The 21,290-nt window shown below is 38.9% G+C and overlaps 1 protein-coding gene across 25 annotated transcripts in view; it reads right to left on the bottom strand.

The window, feature by feature from the left end:
• The window catches only part of NCALD (neurocalcin delta), a 454,841-nt gene that overhangs the window by 84,940 nt on the left and 348,611 nt on the right, over positions 1-21,290 (bottom strand). For 2 of the 25 annotated variants that reach the window (NM_001445058.1, NM_001244466.1), the window contains 1 exon segment: positions 10,565-10,734. The exons of 22 other annotated variants lie outside the window; for them this stretch is intronic. The gene's annotated coding sequence lies outside the window, so the exon portion shown is untranslated. 25 annotated transcript variants of the gene reach the window in all.

Here is a 21,290-nt window from a genome sequence, read left to right as displayed (position 1 = left end):
GAAGTACCCAGGATAGGGGTTGGAGCAGAGCTGAGCTGCCGGCCTACACCACAGCCACAGCAATGCAGGCTCTGAGCCATGTCTGTGACCTACACCACAGCTAATGGCAATGCCAGAACCTTATCCCACTTAGCGAGGCCAGGGATCGAACCCACGTCCTCATGGATACTAGTCAGGTTCGTTACCACTGAGCCACAATGGAAACTTTAAGCAGAGCAGATTTTCATGACAGCTACTTTTGCAAAGTGGAATTTGGACCAGAAGGTGCAACTTTCTGAGGTAGTTTCTATTCTGTGCAAACATCTTTAGGATATGTCAGAAAATAACTTTATGAACACGATAGCTTCTACTTAGATTTCTGTTCAAACTCTCTATAGGGAAAACCCCTAAGGGAGTGATTTGTCTTAACTACCCCCAGCAGCTGGCCTTGTCAGAGAGCTCCAGCTTACTGAGGGTTCCACAGCCATCCACTCCTAAATAGCCAGAAAGTAGCCAGGAGCATCAACATGGGCAATGGCCCCAGGAAACAGAAATCAATTTCCAAACATGCACAGCTGCCAGTAGCTATGAGGAGTGACTGTCTCTCTATAAGGGTAAAGCAAGCCTTTCACTCTCCATCAGAGACTGAGATAAAGGTTGTCTCTTTGAATGGCTTAAAATCTTTCTGTGATATCAAAGAGTCAACGCCCATGAGGCCCTGGACTTTAGATCCAGTATTAACCCTGTCCTGAAGCCATCAGCAATATCTGTGGGTGAACTTACACTCCACCAGAGTGACCATCTAGTGCCGGTTTGTGTTAAGTACACAGGGATTTATTTTACAATGTATGTAAGTATTATACACATTTGTGCATGTATAATTTGCAAACATTTTTCTTGAGAATGGCATATTCTGATTAAGAACATTCTGATAGTTGCAAAACACATATATTGATGGCCAGTTTCCAAAGACTTGAGAGATGATGAAATGTGCTTACAGTTTAAAACTAAAACTTCTCACTAAACATGATTTTTTTGTTGATGACTTAAAAGATTTATCAGAATCATGGTGCAATGTTTCAGGGGTGGCATGATGAATATCAATTATCATTATGGTATAGTTCTATAGAAAATGATAGGAAGGTTTGAATTTTCAGTTGGTTTGGATTTTATATGAATGTGACTTTGTTAAATAGTATATTATAAACTATGGTGCTAACCATAGTTCTTCCTACAGATATCACACAGCTAAAGTTAAAAGAGATACATGGCATTAAGAGCCAAAAAGAATTATTATCTTTTTTAATTTAAAAAGAAATTTTCTGGAGTTCCCGTCGTGGCGCAGTGGTTAACGAATCCGACTGGGAACCATGAGGTTGTGGGTTCGATCCCTGCCCCTGCTCAGTGGGTTAACGATCCGGCGTTGCCATGAGCTGTGGTGTAGGTTGCAGGCGCGGCTCGGATCCTGCGTTGCTGTGGCTCTGGCATAGGCCGGTGGCTACAGCTCCGATTAGACCCCTAGCCTGGGAACCTCCATATGCCACAGGCAAAAAAGATAAAAAAAAAAAAAAAGAAATTTTCTATGAGAAAAATGGAGGAAGAAGAAATAATATACATTAACAGTTGTCTAAAGCAAAAAGAAACAGGGTTATTAAAATATTATAACACCATTTGACACATGAATCACTTACTTGCTCCTAACCTTGCACTAGCTTCCTGCTGTGTATCAGATCAAATGAAACTTGTCTTCAATTGATACATTCTAGGTCCTCCACAGACCTACCTTATGGATTTTAAGTTTTTTCTCTTCCCAGCTATTTTCTTGATCCTAGATGGGTAAGTATCTATTTCTGTTACCAGAATGTACTTAGGATCTTTCTTACTCGTGGGCAATCCTTTCACTTCTGGGTCATGCCAAATAGTCTCCATCCTTTGAGGCCCAGCTCACTTCCTTCTGAAGTCACCTCAATGCCATATATCCTTCTATAGTTTGTTTTTATTTTTTTCTTTTTAGGGCCACCCCTGAGGCATATGGAAGTTCCCAGGCCAGGGGTCAATTCTGAGCTGCCACTGCCGGCCTATACCACAGCCACAGCAATATGGGATCTGAGCTGTGTCTGTGACTTACACCACCACTCACGACAACCCCAGATCCTTAATCCACTGAGGGAGGCAAGGGGTCAAACCCCCATCCTCATGTATACTGGTCAGGTTTGTAACCCACTGAGCCACCACAGGAACTCCCTCTCCTTCTATAGTTAATCTAGTCATTAATTACCTACAGAGATTTAATGAGTGGTTACTATGTGTCCAGCATGGCATTAGGCACTATAAGAAGTTGTAACCACCATGGAAGACATAGCTCTGGACCTCAGTTGGGTAGGTTGTCTGGCTTCCTCAAATGGACTGCAACCCTTTTAGAGACTGGTTGGTTCTATGTTACCTTTCTACTGTCCTACTTATCTGGGAGTTCATGGGTGATGTGGGATGCGTGTTGGTCATTGAAAGGGCTGGGTGATTGGGCCACATCTGCCTGGTGTCAGTGGTAAGAAATGAAAGACAACTGAAAGGACTTTATCAGCCCTTAGACACAAAAGAAATCTTCATAGATGCTCAACAATAGTATATGGAGTGGCAGATGCAATATATGGAATTAATAAATGTTGAATGAATACATCAAGACTGAACAAACTAATTAGTCTTCTAAAAGGGTGGGAAGACCCTCAGGATGCGATGGGATTTAAGGAAGCAAGAAGAAAGTCAGGAGTATTAATTTCTCTGCAGCAGAAGAGACAGAGATGCCTCTGAGTCAGGACATAAGGATAGGACTACATTTCTGAGTATTTCAAGTACTAGACGTTTGACCAACACATGGAGCTGCCAGCCAGTGGGATGGCTGCCATTTTGGCAGCTTTATCAAGAGAAAGAAAAAAAAAAAAAGACTTTGCTGAATAAGCTAAATCTTACCTGGTCAAGGGAAATTCCCTAGCTTTACTACAAGGCATTAGAGCAGAAAAATAGGTTTAGAAGCATTGGAAATGGGCCAAAAGAGAGTGTCAAGGAGACAGCAGGGTCTAACAATAGAAAACTAGGCAGCACATTACACAGAGCAGGTGTGAGAAAGAGAGACAAAAGCAGATAAGGAGACTAAGGAGTGAGCCAGGGAAAATGGCACAAGTGCTACTGTCCACATGGTAGTCTCTTGTGGAGAGGATCCCAGCCAGCAGGAAGCAACAAGGGAGATTTCACTAAATGCATACAGTCCAAAGCAGTGAAGCCCAAATCTCCTCCTAGAACCTTCGACAATAGCATTACAATGTAGGGCTACCCTTCCAAATTTATGAATAGGTTTCATACCTAAAGCCCATTTGTTTTTTGGCTTTTTAGGGCCACACCCGAGGCACATGGAGGTTACCAGGCTAGGGGTTGAATTAGAGCTAGAGCTGCCAGCTTACACCACAGCCACAGCAACACAGGATCCAAGCTCCACCTGCGACCCACACCACAGCTCACGGCAACGTCAGATCCTTAACCCAATGAGCGAGGCCAGGTATCGAACCCGCAACCTCATGGTTCCTGGTTGGATTTGTTTCCACAGTGCCATGACAAAACCTCCTCTAAAGCCCATTTGTAATTTAATTGGCATCCAAAATATATTTTTCTCCAGAAATTATTTTAATGAGGTTAGATATTTATGCCAAATCCCAAAGACCTATTTAATCTTTATGTAACTACAGTTTAGTCTTTTACACAGGTATTTTATTCATGTCTAATTACCCCATACAGACCAGTTACTCACTGAAAACTCATGGACTTAAAACAATTTTTATTTTGTATATGCACCTATAATTTAGGGTAGGGCTTAGCAGGGAGAGCTCATCTCTGGTTTACTTGGCATCAGGAGGGGTAAAGGGGACCTGAAGGCTGGGGTCTGGAATCTTCTGCAGGCTTGCCCATTCGCATGTCTGGAAGTTGATGCTCTTTATTTGACTGAGATCTTAGCTGGAGGTGTTGGGTGAAACTTACATGAGGTCTCTCTATATGGTTTGGGCTTCTTCATAATATGGTGGCTGGTTTCCAAGGGCAAATAACAGGTGTAAGATAAACAAAGAACAGCTGTGAGGAAAAGAAATTGTATCTTTTTTTTATAATACAGGCTTGAGAATCCCCTAGTAGGACTGGACTCTATCAGTTGGACCAATCACAAACCAGGTATCATGGTGAAGGCAATAGACTCCATCTCTTGAGGGAGAGTAGCAATATCTCAGAAGAGCAAGTGGGGGTAGATATAATTACATGGCCATATTTGGAGAGAACAATCTGCCACAGCATATAACATTACTTCTAGGGGAAATACAATATTTTCCAGCTTAGAAGGTAGTATAGCATAGGGACTCTAGAGCCAAATACCTAGAACTCAGGTGGGTAATACTGAGAAATTTGCTCAAGCTGTCTGTTCCTAAGTTTCCTCATTTGTAAAATTGGGATGTTGGGAAGAAGAAAAATAGTTATTTTGAAAAGAGCTTAGAAGACTAGCTTCCTAAATGTCAGCTATTATGACACCAGGGTCATAGCTCCTCCAACTGTGGCAGTGGTAATCCCTGGTTCCTGGGGGGATGAGGGTGGTGGCAGCACTACCAGAGGTAGAAAATGAATGATAACAGTTCACATCATTGTGGTACATATATATAATGGAATACTACTCCAGTCATAAAGAAAGACAAAATAATGCCATTTGCAGCAACATGGTTGCAACTAGAGATTCTCATACTAAATGAAGCAAGTCAGAAAGACAAATACCATATGATATCCCTTATATGTGGACTCTAAAAATATGGCATAGATGACCCTATCTACAAACCAGAAACAGATCACAGATATGGAGAGCAGACTTGTGGTTGCCAGGAGGGGGGAGGAAGTAGGATGAACAAGGAATTTGAGGCTGGTAGATATAAACTATTACATTTATAATGGATAAGAAATGAGGTCCTGCTGTACAGCACAGAGAAATATATCCAATCTCTTGGGGTAGAACATGATGGAAGAGAGTATGAGAATATATATGTATATTGGGTCACTATGCTGTATGGTAGAAATTGACAATGCTATAAATCATCTACACTCTAAAAAAACAAAAACAAAAACAAAAAGGTTCACATCACTGAGTACCTAATGTCTGCAAGTTAGTATGTCAAGTAAGTTGACTTAAAAATCTATAAGGTAGGTACTAATACTATCTACAAACTGTGACTTTGGTAATTTGCCCCAAGTGACACCCATAAGTGGTAGAGACAGGATTTGTCCCCAGAGCAATTCACCTAGGTGGAAGGGGCCTGAATCCCTGGATTACTGTGTGGAGAAGAGATCCTCCCTCAAATCTGATTTGTGGGTGAGTGAAAAATGAACAGTACTGAATTAGGCCATTGGGATTTGGGGCTATTTACTAGAGCAGTGAACCCATCTTGACTGGGTTAGTATAGGGAGGATAGGATTGATATACTGGGGGCCACTAATTTAAAGATTCCTTTCATATGATGAAATGGCTCTCATTATTTGCACCAGGTAAGGTATATACATAAAAATTATTGTCCAGGTCTGTCCCTGCCAGTTTCGTATTTCTGAACTAGAGGACAGATAGCTTTTGGGAAAAGGGCTGGGTGTACGGTTCTGGAATCCTTGACACTGATTAGGTTAGTTGTTCACCAGCTGAAGAATGCCTCTTATACCTTTGACTCTGGTATAAAATGTAGTGGTTCCCAGATTGTTTACTTCTCTCTTTTGCTTTGATTTTTTTTCCCCTTATTGAAAAGATTCTCTTTCTGAGTGCACTGGCCAGCATGGCTGTGAAGGAGAAACCCTGGATGCTGTGACACTGAGATCTTTGGGGAGGTCTCCTGCATAGTTAGACTCTAAGTTCCATGATGACAGAAACCTTATCTGTCTTGTTCACCATCACCTCCCTAGTGTCTAGTCTAATGCCTGGCACACAGTAGGTGCTCCAAACTTATTGAATGCATAAAGGACTGAATGTCGGAATAAAAGCTTAAGCAAACAAAAGTCAGAATCCTATAAGGTAACATGGGCTATTTATGCCAGTATCATATTTCATTCAAGAACCACATGAGGGAGGAAATTAAAATGCCTACTATCAGACTGTGGATGCAGTAGCTGCTTAATAAACACTTTCTCATTGAGTAATGCTACCTCATACTGCACCTGATCCATGGTAAAACCTGGGAAAGCATAGGATCAGATCACTTGTGTGGGATGCCACTTTTTCATTTATCTGCAAGGATGTTGTAAATACGGTCATTACAAAATTGGTCGTGGTTTTAGTTGTATGAATCATAGGAAAGTCTGTGGGAGTCAGCAGAGCAGTCGGCCAAAGAATACAATACTCTTCTCGACATTTACCTCTAATGGGTAGGGTTTAAATTCATACACATGAAGAAATTCTAGAATGGTCCTTAAGAAAATTCATCCTTGCATAAAAGCAATATGCAATTTTGGTTTTCCTACACTCACTGGGACAGAATTAAGAAAATATGGAGAATCCTCCTATTAGGACAGTCAGTAGCTGGAATATCTTTCAGACTGGAGATTTCTTTCTTGAAAATCAAATATAGAACTTTTATGTGATGTAACTATATATATTTTACATTCATGTCAAATGAATTTTGAAAGGATGTGATGTCTCTAATTAAAGGCATTTATAGAAATACGTCCAAAACCCCCTAAAGTTCATTGAAGAGATTAAAAAGAATAGCCTGTCTTTAGTTTAAAGGGTGTGGCTCCAGTGAATTTAAATATTTATCATATAATTTTTACATCAAAGTCTTTATGAGCACCAACTTTTATAATATGACTTCTGGAAACAAGAGACAATACTGTATTTTGGAAGGCTATTTCTAGGTGAATTTCCATCACGGGGCACCATTTAAGTAACAGTTGATTTCATCAAAAATAATAGCACATTCCTTTCTGAACATAAGATATCAAACACCTGCCATCAAAGAAGCAAACAGTACAGGCTGGAGTCAGCAATTTTCAACTTTTTCCAAGTTTTTTTATCAAGTTGCCACAGAGACTCAAAGCCCTGAAGCAGGTGTTCTTTTCTAGTCCAGAGAACAAGAAATGTTTGAGAAAATTCTCTTTTGTAATTCTCCCAAGAACACATGATGAAAAATTGCTAAGCTTCCATTCCAAACATTAGGACTTGGATTGAATTTAAACACCAGTTTGTGCATAATGTCATAGCTCCCATTTTCTTATTCTGGGAGGGTGGGTGCTGATATAATAGAAAGGATGGCCAGGACTAAATGCCGGGCTGGAAAGGCAATGATACATGACATCAGCCAACAACCTACAAGTCATGTAGCTAGTTGGAGAAGAAAATTAGGCAATATCTTCTGCAAATTAAGAGTGACACAGGGAATGAGACCATTCTTCTGTAAGTCACTAAACAATAATATTAATACCTTCTTGTATTGGCCTTGAGTATCCAATGAGTTAAATAAAATTTTGTGTTCAGGTTACTTGTGAAGTGTCTCCACTCCCCCATTTCATTCTGAAGGTGTACTGGTCTAAGATTTCTGAACCAGCAGGCTCTATCCATAGTAACTGGAATTTACGCTACCACTGATCAATTTATGCATGTAGGTGCTTTGCCTTAAACTGAAATGTTACATAAGTTCTTTAATACTCATTTCAATTGTTGTGAACACACAAAGTGCCTTCTAGAAATTCCTTCAGCTGCGATCTCATATAACACTCTGCATTCTTCATCTAAGTACTTCTTGCTTATTTTCTTGGACTTGATAAAGGTCCCTTTGTAAATAGCTATGGTCTTACTTCCATGGTCTTGGTGTTAACTTGCCTAACTTGCATTAATACTATACATTTTCCTTTTAATCCCTACTCACCAGGTCTGAGTTTCCTAGTCTTAGTATACAAGGCTACTTAGGGATTTCAAGGAAGAAAATAAAAAGTTTGGTAGCCATGTGGATATATCAACCCTTTCCACATAGAGAGTAGACAATCCTGTGAAATTCACACATTCAAAGAAGAAAATCAGGAGTGGTAGAAATGAATGCAGAAATGGTGGTGTGGATTTTACCTGGAGCAGTTCCAAGACCTTTTAGCATCACCTGCTTACATATCATTTAACTCAGAGGTGGATAGAATTCGCAGGATCCAAGAAGTTAGATGGGAAAAATTTTAAATCTTTAGTTTCACTAACCTCAAACTGAAATTTAGTATCTTTCAATTAAAATGTAGGCCACAAAACCGCAGTACCTGAGGTTTTGCTGCCAAGAGAAATCATAGATATTCTCACATCACATTACAGTCATTGTAGCCATCTTGAAATACCTTTCCTCTTATCACTACTTCAAAATTATGGTAGTTAATATTACTGCTAATTCATTTTATTTAATATCAAACTATTAATAATATATATCACAATCTTTAAAAATATGGTTAAAGTATTTCAATGAAAGTGGCTTCTGTTGTAATCCTTCATTCTTTATCATGCATTAAAAAAAATAGTTCTAAGAAGAACCTATAGGTTTTACCAGGCTGCCAAAGAGATCCATGGTCCCCAAAAGGTTAAAAATCCTTGAAACTGTACCTAAAGTATTTACTAATGCAACATCCAGGTTTCTAGAGTACATCATTCCTCACGAGTATCTTTTGAAGTTGAAGCAAACTTGACCTTGAAATCAACAGTCTCACTGCTTTAAATAAATGGTTCTGATGAGAGTCATTTTTTTCTTCTTATTTAGCCATAAGCAAAGACCTATAGATTCTAAAACATAGAGAGAGCATCAAGAAAAATCTTTGCCACCTGGAAAGATTATAATGATAATTTCTCATTTTGAATTAAAGAAGCAAACATCAAAGTACCCTTTCAAAGATACGGCTCTCAAGCAACAGTGCTACTGGATACTGGTTCTATTCATGCTCACTTGAAATATGGCAAATCAATTAACATATTTCTAGAAGTTTAAGAACACAGCCTCTGAGTTATTACAGTTATGAGATAAATTAAACGATGAGATAATGCCTCAGTAGACATGCCTTGAGTGTAAGCACATTAGACTTTTGGGAAAATCCTCCATGGAGATTCTAGCCAAAAATAGATATAGCAAATGCCAGCAAGTTAAATGAATATCCACTCAATGAAAGCTATTGAGAAATTACTGATGCACTTACAATTATTCACTTACCCCTGAAACTAAATACTGTTCAAAAATTTCAACTCCAAGAGTAAAATCAATCAGAATTCAGAAACTAATAAAGAACAACATATTCTTGCATCAAATTGATATATAATTCACATGCCATAAATTATGTGTTCTTCATGTATACATAGTTAAACCATTATTTTCTAGTCATCAAATAGTAGGTACAGTACATGTTCTGCTCTAAATTGTCTTTTTTTCTGGTTAAATTTGTGAGATCTAGATAGCTGGTTATAAATCTAGGCTTTGATTAACTTCAATATCATAGGTTTTCTTTGAATTACAAGCTATAAAAATGATCCAATTTGCAGGCAATAATCAAAAATTCAAAAGTGCTAAAGTTGTAAAGACAATAAACTACAACAATGTCCCCCCCCCCCAATTTGCAGCATATATTGTTACAGGAATAGAGATAAAAGGCTTTATTAATCACCATTATCAAGTTATTCCTTCAAGATCTAGAGGAAATTTTTAGTGACGATATCTGTGTTTGAAATAAAGTAGGTCCACCAATGATAATTTAGTTTTAGGGCTATTGCTTTCTTCTGTAGATAATTATTTCATTTTTTAAATACAAAAACAGCTTACACGACTCCGTAGTGAAGACCGTCCGATGCTCTTCTCTTCACAGCTGAATTTTCAGAGGAAGATACTGAAAATCTGCACTTTGCTCTAACAACCAAAAAGCAACTGCGTGCGCACATGCAAGAGATTCCACCCCAACTACCTTGGCATGTTCCAGATGATTTTTTTCCAAATAGGAATCTGTGGACAGTTTTCCTTGGTCTTTTCAGAATACTTTATTCACTAGAAAAACCCCAACTTTTGTTTCAAAGTATAACGTTCTTTCCCGCTGTGCCTACTGTTGCTAATTATGAATATGCTGCAAGCAAGACAGAAACCAAATTCCAAACTATTCTAGGCTGATTCAGGATAGGGTAGCAAATGTTAGAGAGAGAAAGAAAAAAAAAGCAAAGTTAGCAACATATTGCAAGGCTATGCTGGAGTCTTTAAACCCAAAACAATACTGAAGGGAGGATTCCTGGAATTCAACGGAGAATGTTTGGCTCAGGCTGCAAAATCCCTATCTCTAAATAATGTCATGTTAGCAAGTGTTGAACAAGAAAGACGATTATATTTTAACTGACTTCACAGAACATAAACCCAAGTGTACCCAAATGCCAGAGATTCCACCCCAAATGAAAACTAGAAGCTGACTCGCATTTTTCTTCTGGTACAACAATAATTGTTCAGGAAGACAAACTTGTAAGGGGTAAGAGAGAGGGAAAACCACGGTGATCTATAAACACAGCGAACTCATGTATATAAAGCAAAGTAGTTACCTCACGCAGAAGAAGCGCAAGATTTAACAGCCCATGCTCTGCAGCCGCCGGGACGCAGAAGCAGCAGTGGCAGCAGCAGCGTTAAGAGCAGCGGCGGCAGCCAGCATCCACCAGATTCTCACAGGCCTTTGACTGTGTGGACTCAGCCACAGACTCTGCCTCCAGCTGACGTCAAAGTCCCTGTCACATGGCCAGATGAAAGCCAAGAGAGCATTGGTTGTCGTAGCAACCACAGAACAGCTCTGAAATTATTTCAATAGGTCATCTGTCACTGGGGTGCATATGTGTGTGAGTGTGTGTGGGGGGGGGGGAGTGTGTGTGTATGCACACACTCCACAATCATCACGGACAGCTCCCCGACAAGCTCAACCCTTGAAGTTGTGATTCAAAGAGCACCTACAACTTTCCTCCTCAAGGCTTTGGGGTCTGTTCCTTACAGTTATTGGCAGAGAAACGCATGCCCCTCGGTGGTTCCCACTGGTCTGCTGTCGCCAGCATGAAGTTTGTGCCTCTCTCTCTCTAGAACAGAAGGAAAGAAACGGAGACATTCTGGGGGTAGTATTCCAAGCTAATGCAATCTATTTGTAAGCAAACAGATAAAAACAGAAATGCAAGGGGAGCTGAAAGACAAGATATTTTTAAAACAATCTAAGACTCCACATAAGGTACTGAGACCAGTACTAGTGATGGAAAGAAAGAGAAGAAAGATGAGATGTGGTGGTTGCGAATCAGGTGAGCATGTAAAGATGACCACATTAACTGGGATGGGGAATCAGGTGAGATGAACTCAGGATCCCTGCGTTTAAGCTGCCTATGCAAAGATGGTAACCAGAAGACTTTCGAAACAGTGCTGCTTTAAAATACTTTTCATTTTACACTTTTTTTGGATTTTACTTTGGGGGTCACCATACAGGTGCCGAATTATCCCCTCCTAAATGTACATCCCTTTGCGATTCAGCCTGGAGTAAACAGGTGACTATCCTTAAACACAAACATCAGGGAAAGTCTAGGGCAGCAGAATAAAAGGATCGTCCTGCACGTTTTTAACTTCAGCTTCATTTCCTTTAGGATCGCCCTAGCTTTCTTCTAACTCCACACACGAGCTGATTTCCTAGCTCATTCTCCCTCTTAATTCCTAGGAAGTCCAGGAAATAAAATGAAACGAAACCAGAGGAAGGTCCTCTGAAAAACACATTCAGAAAACACATACTATTCAAAGGGCAAAGAGGATAAAGGAGGGCAGAAGAGATTGTTCTCAAAACCCTAAGGATCTTTGCATGCTAGAGTTATCAGGATTTCTATTCTGGTTTCTTTAAAAAGAAGTAAGAGTAGCTCTGGATGCTACAAAATATAAATGGAAGCAAAGCCAACTAAGATTATATTTATGTCACCGCAAAAGACAGGGTCAGCTAAGAGTCAGGAATTGCTTCTAGAACTATAATAAGATTAATGTTCAAACTTTTTAGCCATAGAATTTTTCTGTTCCATCTTCCTCGTCCTTTACTTCTGTCCTAGCCCCAAGTGGGAGAAAGGATACACATTTATTTGAAAAGTTATTTTCCTGATGCTATTAGTTATAGCCTTCAAACGTTAAATAGTTTAATGCTGTGACGAATGCTCCTCCTGTAATTGCAGATTAATGATAGCCAGGAATTGATCAGTTTGCATGATGACAATTTTCTCAATGAATTCCATGCCTATCTAGATGGCTCGGGATGTCTCATCCGTGGCAGATTTCAGTCAAAGCCACAATTAATTTGTTCTAGCTGCAGTTCTGGTTTTCTCTAATAAATTCACATCCTAGGAATGAGGGGGATGGGAAGAGAGGAGAGAAAGCATATTTTTCTAGATCTCTAAGGCTCCACGTTCTCTGAGCTGCCTGCTTTATCATCTCTTTGACTCCAAATCCAAGGGCTGCCTGGCTAAGTCTTCCTTTCTAAGCAGCAAACGTGCAGTACCACGGCTTGCCAATAGGTGATGTCCTCTGAAACAAGAAGTTATCAGTTCAAAAAATTCCTAAATTCTTGGCCTTTAATTACTTTAAAATGTAACAAATACTAACACCTTTTCACCTTGCGTTTTTCTATCATTTTTAAGACTAGGTATACTTTACTGACTTGGTCTTAAACTCACCATAAGTTAAAATCATCAGTGGACTGACCTTCAAAATGGAAAGTGGATACACATAATCCTTTTTTTCTATAGTGAGCTTCCAACCTGCCATCACTCGTTGCCCTTTGCAAACTACCTAGAATTAGAGATTCCTCTTACAGCTAAGGAAGCCACTGGTCTGCCGGGTTGAAATTGTGATGATAATCTCTTTGGAGCTCAATTTTCTACCAATTTGGCTAGTTAATCCAAATGCAATTGAAAATATCACAGGAAATACACTTAGGGGCCTTTTCCAGTCACAGCCTACCACACTGAAGACAATATGTATCATTTTCTTTTTTAAATGAGAATCCACTTTTTTTTAAAGGTGAAAATGATTCACTGAATTTAAAAATACCCATTCAAAAATAGTTCTGCACCATAGCTTTCACTTTCTGAATGAATGTCAAGACTGCCTATTATTAGTTTGACCACTTTGCTGGAAATAACTGGTAAATGCCACTAAACAAGCAGGTGGATTTGGGTTCACATACCTGAATTAACAGGTGGTTGAGGCCATGAGTAGACAACTATAATCAGCCTTTTGATTGATGTTTCGCAGTAGAACTACTGCTGTGTCCCTGTCTACCCTGGGTGGGAAGGCCATGGACTTCTTTTTTTGGAAGCACTGGGTTCAAGTCTCATCTGAGCAAGCAACTTAAGTCCTCTGAGCCTCAGTGTCTATATTCTGAGATTGTTATAAGGATTATAAAGTTCAGGTTTTCTAAAATGCTGATACCCTGACATGGTCAGTGGCTCAACATGTATGTCATTTCTTATTTGACTCTGACAAGTCTACAAAGACTTCAGGGAAAAGATGGAATCCTAGGCATCTCTACAACTCTATGGTTAGCACAGGGCCCAGAATACAGTAAGTGCTCAATACATGTTGAATGACTCCTCTACTGGGAAATAAATGCTGAGAAAGAAATGGTTCCTTTTTCTTCCTGCTAACAGAGAGGAGAAAGGCTCTTCTCAATCCCCTAAAAAGGCAAAGGAAGGAAAAAGAAAAACAAAAATGTTGAGTTATCATAAAATTTTCTAGCAATGGATGGCTTCAAGTAAATTTGCTGATCAAACTTATCTCTACGAAATCATAATTATTTATGAGTTTATGTGAGTTATATGCTGATGTATTATATGGCTATTGCTATTGATGTTGGATAATCTTTTACATTAATTGAGCACCTACTATATCCAGAGCATTGTTCTAAGTGCAAGAGACATGGTAAATCATTTAATATCTATGAGGAGGAGTTTTAATCATGGTTCAGTGCAAAACCAATCTAACTAGTATCCATGAGGACGCAGGTTTGATCCCTGGCCTCACTCAGTGGGTTAAGGATCCAGCGTTGCCATGAGCTGTGGTGTAGGTTGTAGACGCGGCTTGGATCTGGCATTGCTATAGCTGTGGTGAAGGCCAGTGGCTACAGCTCCAATTCGACCCCTAGCCTGGGAACCTCCATATGCCACAGGTGCGGCCCTAAAAAGACAAAACAAAACAAAAACCTATGAGGTAAGTATTATTCTTTTCCACATTTGACAACTAAGGAAACTTAAGCATAGAGAGAGAAGTAACTTGCCTACCTAGTACATGGCAGAGCCAGGATCTACACCCAGGAAGCCTTGCTCCATAAATTTTTGGAAATAATTTATATTTGATATATTTTTAGGAAGTGTTGAATTATTTCTTATGACTATCTTTTTTTTTTTTTTGTCTTTTTGTCTTTTGTTGTTGTTGTTGCTATTTCTTGGGCCGCTCCCGCGGCATATGGAGGTTCCCAGGCTATGGGTTGAATCGGAGCTGTAGCCACCGGCCTACACCAGAGCCACAGCAACGAGGGATCCGAGCCGCGTCTGCAACCTACACCACAGCTCACGGCAACGCCGGATCATTAACCCACTGAGCAAGGGCAGGGACTGAACCCTCAATCTCATGGTTCCTAGTCGGATTCGTTAACCACTGCGCCACGACGGGAATTCCATCTTATGACTATCTTATACTTTAGGGTTTTTTATTTATTTTTAATTTCTTATCGGGGAGAAGGCCAATTTATCTTTCCTGCGTTTGGGAGCTCTCATGATCTTAATCTAGTTTTGGCCTAAGGAGTAAGAAAAATCTATCCACAAAGTCTGAGTCAAGGAAAATGGGCAAAGGAAAAGAGTGAAAATATCCTGAATAAAACCACCCTAATTATTATAGTCTTAATTGAAGCAAATATTTGGATCACACAGGCTTGAGTAACTTCTGTTTCCCAACATGATGCAGTTTTTTTGGTTGTGTTCAGACTAATGCTCTCAGTGAAATAATAATAGCTGGATTTTTAAAAAGTGGTTTGAAGGCATCAAAGTTAGCCAAGGCAGAAAAACCTTTAAGTGTCAAGACTGCATATAAAAGAAAAATATATTGGGAGTTCCTTTCATGGCTCAGCAGAAATGAATCCTACTAGCATCCATGAGGACACAGGTTCGATCCCTGGCCTCGCTCAGTGGGTTAAGGATCTGGTGTTGCTATGAGCTGTGGTGTAGGTCACAGACGTGATTCAGATCTGGCATTGTTGTGGCTGTGGCATAGGCCAGCAGCTACAGCTCTGGTTTGACCCCCTAGCCTGGGAACCACCATATGCTGCGGGTATGGCCCTAAAAAGACAAAAAAAGAAAAAAGAAAAAGAACAAGCTACTGACGTAAGTTCAATAGTCTCTAAGTTCTCTGTTACTTTTCTCCTCAAATTATTTGATAATTCTTAGGTGGTGGGGCTTTTGGCATTCTCAAATACTGGAAAGACAAGAATTGGGGGTTCAAATACTCAAAATCACCCCAGACTTGGGGATTGAGGTTTTGCGCTTTTTTTTTAAGTATCAGAGAAGAGATCCCAACATTCTGAACTGTTTTCCCCTTGATGGTGTTAGACAAGAGAGCAAAAAGTAAAACATTAAAATGCAGCACAAGAAGATAAAAACATAAAGGGTGAGTTAACAGTCTTGCTGTCTTAGGAGTTCAGGATTCTCCAAGGAGTTGGAACTTGTAAATACTCTATGTTTTCAGGCCTCATAACTGCCTCGGAAGTAATGGAAAATAGGAAATGAATGCATCCTACAAAAGCCAGGATCCATCCTAGAATCATTATACTATACCTAGCTGGATTAAGGCAATTTGCTCCTAATTCTTCTTACTACTTTCCAGAGAAAAGCAACGCTTTGTAAAGAGCTTTTGCCATTTTTTCATATACCATTTCCAACTCACTCCAAAATCACTAATCACGCTGGGAAATAGGTATAACTGATCAAAATCCAAGAAGGAGAAATAGGCAATAGAAACAGATCCAGAGATGATTTATCTCTTACAGTTATCAAACAGGGACTTTAACATAACCATAGTTGACCCCTGAACAATGTGGAAGTGACTGTCTGAATAGTTGAAAATTCACAAAGAGCTTATAGTCGCCCTCCAGAGCTGCAGCTCCACAGCCAGAGATTTAAACAACCATGGATTGTGTAGTACTTGAGTATGTATTTAATGAAAAAAAACCCATATGTAAGTGGACCTGTGCAATTCAGACCTGTGTTATTCAAGGGTCCACAGTATAATTAATACATTCAAGGAAGTAGCAAGGTGGAGAGTTCCATACGCCAAATAATAAAATCTATAAAAATGAGAGTATATTAAAATTAACTGAAAAACATAACTGCAATTAAGAGCACAGAAGATAGAGAAAAGAGAAAATCAGTGAAATGAATGATTAGCAGAAAATATTTAGACTGAGGTATAAGAAGAAAAAAAGAATGAAAAATACTGAAAAGAATGTAAGAGACATTTGGGACATAATGAAAAACTTCTAGGTGTACATTGGGGAGAGAGATAGGATAGAAACAATATTTGAAAAGAACTGGCTGAGAAGTTGCCAAAACTTTACAAAAGATATAAAACAACAGATTTAAGAAGCCCTATATACTTCAAACGGGAAAATTACAAAGAAAACCATACAAGGACACATCACGATCAATCTGCTGAAAACTAAAGACAAAGACAAAATCTTAAGAGCAGCAAGGCAAAGAAAATATATATTGATTTATAAGGAGCAAAAAAGACTTTTTAATAGTAAAAATCAACAGTAAAACAAACAATGCAACTAGGCAATCGGCAAAATACATTTTCCCCAAGAATGTATACAGATGACAAACAAGCACACAAACAATATTTTCCCACATCATTAGCTCTTAGGGAAATGCAAGTTAAAACCATAATGAGATATTTTGAACATACCGTTCAAAATGACCAAAATAAAAAAAAAAATAGTAACAATACCAAATGCTGGCAGAGAAAATGAATCACTCATACTTTGCTAGTGGGAATATAAAATGGTACAATACAGCCACTATTGAAAACAGTTTGGCAGTTTAAAAAAAAATTCAACATGTAACCAATATATAACTGAGCAATTGTACTCCTGTGTATTCCAGAGAAATAAAGACTTATGCTAGCAGAAAAGCGTGTTTAAAAATGCTTTATATTTTCTAAAAAATGCTTTTAACAGTTCTCTTAGTGATGGCCAATAATAGGGAACCACTTAGGTGCTTTCAAAGAGTGAATGGATGGACAAAATTTAGTAGATCCATACTCAGTATAAAGTAAAACAAACTATGATGCACACAAAAACCTGCACGAATGTCCAGAGAATTTTGCTAAGTGAAAAAAAAAATTTCAAAAGGTCACATGCTGTACAATTCCATTTATATAACATTATTGATATGACAAAATTACAGAAATGAAGAACAGAACAGTGGTTGCCAGAGATTAAGGAGGGAATGGGGGGCAGTGCCTAGGATTGTAAAAGGGCAACAGGAGGGAACCTTGTGCTGTGATGGAATCTAGGATATGTTATGTGTCTTGACTGTATTAATGTCAATATTCTGGTTGTAATATTGTACTACAGCTTTGCAAGATGTTACCTTTAGGGGAAAGTGGGTAGAGTGCATAAGGGTTCTTTCTGTTTTGTTTCTCACAACTGCATGTGAATCTACACTTATCTCAAAAGTTTAATTAATGTTGGTGGGAATGTAAACTGGTACAGCCACTATGGAGAACAGTTTGGAGATACCTTAGAAATCTATACATAGAACTTCCATATGACCCCACAATCCCACTCTTGGGCATCTATCCGGACAAAACTCTCCTTAAAAGAGACACATGCACCCGCATGTTCATTGCAGCACTGTTCACAATAGCCAGGACATGGAAACAACCCAAATGTCCATCAACAGATGATTGGATTCGGAAGATGTGGTATATATAAACAATGGAATACTACTCAGCCATAAAAAAGAATGACATAATGCCATTTGCAGCAACATGGATGGAACTAGAGAATCTCATACTGCGTGAAATGAGCCAGAATGACAAAGACAAATACCATATGATATCACTTATAACTGGAATCTAATATCTAGCACAAATGAACATCTCCACAGAAAAGGAAATCATGGACTTGGAAAATAGACTTGTGGCTGCCTGATGGGAGGGGGAGGGAGTGGGAGGGATCGGGAGCTTGGGCTCATCAGACACAACTTAGAATAGATTTACAAGGAGATCCTACTTAGTAGCATTGAGAACTAAGTCTAGATACTCATATTGCAACAGAACAAGAGGCGGAGGGAAAAATGTATACATGTAAGGATAACTTGATCCTCTTGCTGTACGGAGGGAAAAAAATTACAAAAAAATAATAAAAATAAAAAATTTAAATGAATGTGACATAACATTTCAGTCAAAAACTGAGGGAATTCATTCCAACAGAATTATGTAAATTTCTGAAGCTGCTTAAGCATGAGAAAAATGATCTCAGATGAAAACATAGAGATAGAGAAAGAGCAAACATACAGATGAGTTTAAATGAATACCAGTTTTATAAGATGATGATGTCTTGTGGGGTTTAAAATATGTGTAGATTCAAAATACAGGGCAACATTAGCACAAAAGCTAAGAGAGGATGAATAGAATTAAAGTGTTCTTATATTCTTGTATTCTGGTCAAAATACTAACAAATAATAGTCCCTAATAAAGTGAGTGCACAACAGAATCCTTGTGGCATCCACTAAAAGACTAACGAAAGAAAGTATAGCTAATAAGCTAATGTAGCATGAAAATAATTTTTAAAGTTACTTGATTTCCAAAAGAAGGAAAAAAGGAGGAAGAAAAAAAGAAAAGAAAAGGATAGGATAAATAGGAAGAAAGAGTAACCCTGAAGATTTAATCTCAAATGTGTCAATAATTACCATGGTTATTGTAATACATACACTGACCAAATCTTCCAATTAAAAAGGCAATGAATATCAGACTGTATTAATAAGAAAAGTTGAACTCTTTATTCCATATAAGATGAAAATTACTACATAAACTAACAAGAAAAAGCTGGAATAGCAATATTATTATCAAGAAATAGTAAATAGTAGTATAAGAAAGAAATCATACTAGAGACATAGAAGAACACTTCATAATTCACCACTCTACCTGTGCAGACACCTAATAAAATAGCATTGCAATAAATAGAATAATTCACACTCTAGTATTGATTTAATATCTCTCAATAACTGATAGAACAGGAGCAAAATACAGGGTAGAGACAGAGTATATTTTAATGATGAAATTAACCAATCTGACTTAATTAACACATGAGGATGAGATCTCAACAACGACAAAATACGTAACTCTTTCTCTCAAATGAATTTAACAATATTGATAACATGGTGGGCCACAGGAGCTTTTCAACACATTATAAATGATCAAAATCACAGAGTACATTCTGTACACAGTGAAACAAAGTTCGGACTCAATATTAAAAAAAGTAAATGGAAAATTTCTACATGGAAACTGAGCAATACATTTCTAAATAATCCAGGGATTAAAAAGACTTACATTGCAATGCATAAATAGTTTGAACTGAGTAACAAAAACATAATATATCAAAATTTACATGCATCAAAAGCACTATTTAATGGAAATGCATATATCTATTTTAAAAAAATACAGAGGTTCCACTTTTAGCATAGCACTTTGAGGATCTCTGTGGACCTGTTCCCCAGTAAAACAAGTATAACTTGTGAAAATATTTTTAAATATCATATAAAGTCTCTGAGAATCGTCCTTGGGGCATAGAGCCAATGAAGAAACACACTAAAACTTGATAAGAATATCAAGAATCTGTGGAACTTTTGAGTCATGACCCATTTCCTCCCCAGCCCCTCAGCTCAGTTTGATGCAAGCTCCACCGTGGGAAGGTGTAACCAGTAAGATTGAGCCCTTTCTCTCCTCAGCTCTTGATAAAGGGACATAGTATCTCACTGGGAAAGCAGGGCACCAGTATTTCTCCAGCTCTGATGTTAAATTCCTGATAAGTGCAGCCAAGATGTTGGGGGCTCCCTTGCTCCACCTAGCCCCCACTTGTAGGGCAGAAGCTATACTACAGGCATGACAGGTCAGAGATCCCGGGGCACTTATTATCCTCAACTCAGCTCATTTGTAGGGCAGAGGTTTTATGACAGAGGCAATCTGAGACCAGAGGCTACCACTGTGTGGTGTCCAGAGGAGTTACTCAGAGATTTTTCCCAGAGGGAAAGGCAGTCCATCAGAGCAGAGAACTCTGAAGAGCTTCCCAAAGGAACTGAATTTATTTCAAACAGAATGAGGAAAGTTCAAATGTAAGCTTGCTTTTGAAAATAATGGAGATTTTGGCGGCAAACAATTGAGAGGAAGCTGATAGAAGAGCAAAAGCTAGCCTGTAGACCAGCCAGTTTACCAGAGAAAACAAGGGAAAGAGGTAGCCAAAAAGAGCCCTTTTGTGGGTCAGACACTACCTCCAAGAATGACCCCCAAAATGGTCCCTAGTGAATTTAATTGGATCAGACCATGGAACGACTTATGCCCTCACAATACAGCACTGTGAATAATACTAGAGCAGTCAGTCAAAAGGTAGTCAAGCCTAACAGCTAGGTCTGATGCCAAATGCGGCAGACAGCATAACTGAGATCAGGGAGAAAGACAGCCCAAAAGAGCTGTGCTCAAACTAATCACAGGCTAACTGCACACAGTCACTGAAACAGTGGTAAGAGTGGCACCCTTGCATTGTGCTTTATGGATTACATAGCACTTTCATGATTCTATTCCACTTGACCCTGAATTAATAACACCATTTAATTTCTTAAAAGGCTTAAAATCTGGGAGTTCCCATTGTGGCTCAGCGGTTAATGAACCTGACTAGCATCCATGAGGATGCAGGTTCCATCCCTGGCCTCACTCAGTGGGTTAAGGATCTGGTGTTGCCGTGAGCTGTGGTGTAGGTTGCAGATGTGGCTCGGATCCCGAGTTGCTCTGGCTGTGGCGTAGGCCGGCGGCTAGAGCTCTGGATAGGACCCCTTGCCTGGGAACCTTCACATGCTGCAGGTGCGGCCCTAAAAAAGACAAAAAAAAAAAAAAGGCTTAAAATCCATGCTGAGTTTCCCCTTCAAGTAGCTGGGTAAAGAAGGGCAAAGTAAAACCCAAGGTAAAAGGAAGGAAATTACAAAGAGTGAAGAAATTATT

This window comes from Sus scrofa, chromosome 4, assembly GCF_054392235.1.
Source record: "Sus scrofa isolate SSC_HxYL_T2T_F1_AM1 chromosome 4, Sscrofa_HxYL_maternal_Yorkshire_Landrace_v2.0, whole genome shotgun sequence".
In the NCBI taxonomy this organism is placed as follows: domain Eukaryota; kingdom Metazoa; phylum Chordata; class Mammalia; order Artiodactyla; family Suidae; genus Sus; species Sus scrofa.
This window is presented reverse-complemented; position numbering and strand designations above follow the sequence as displayed.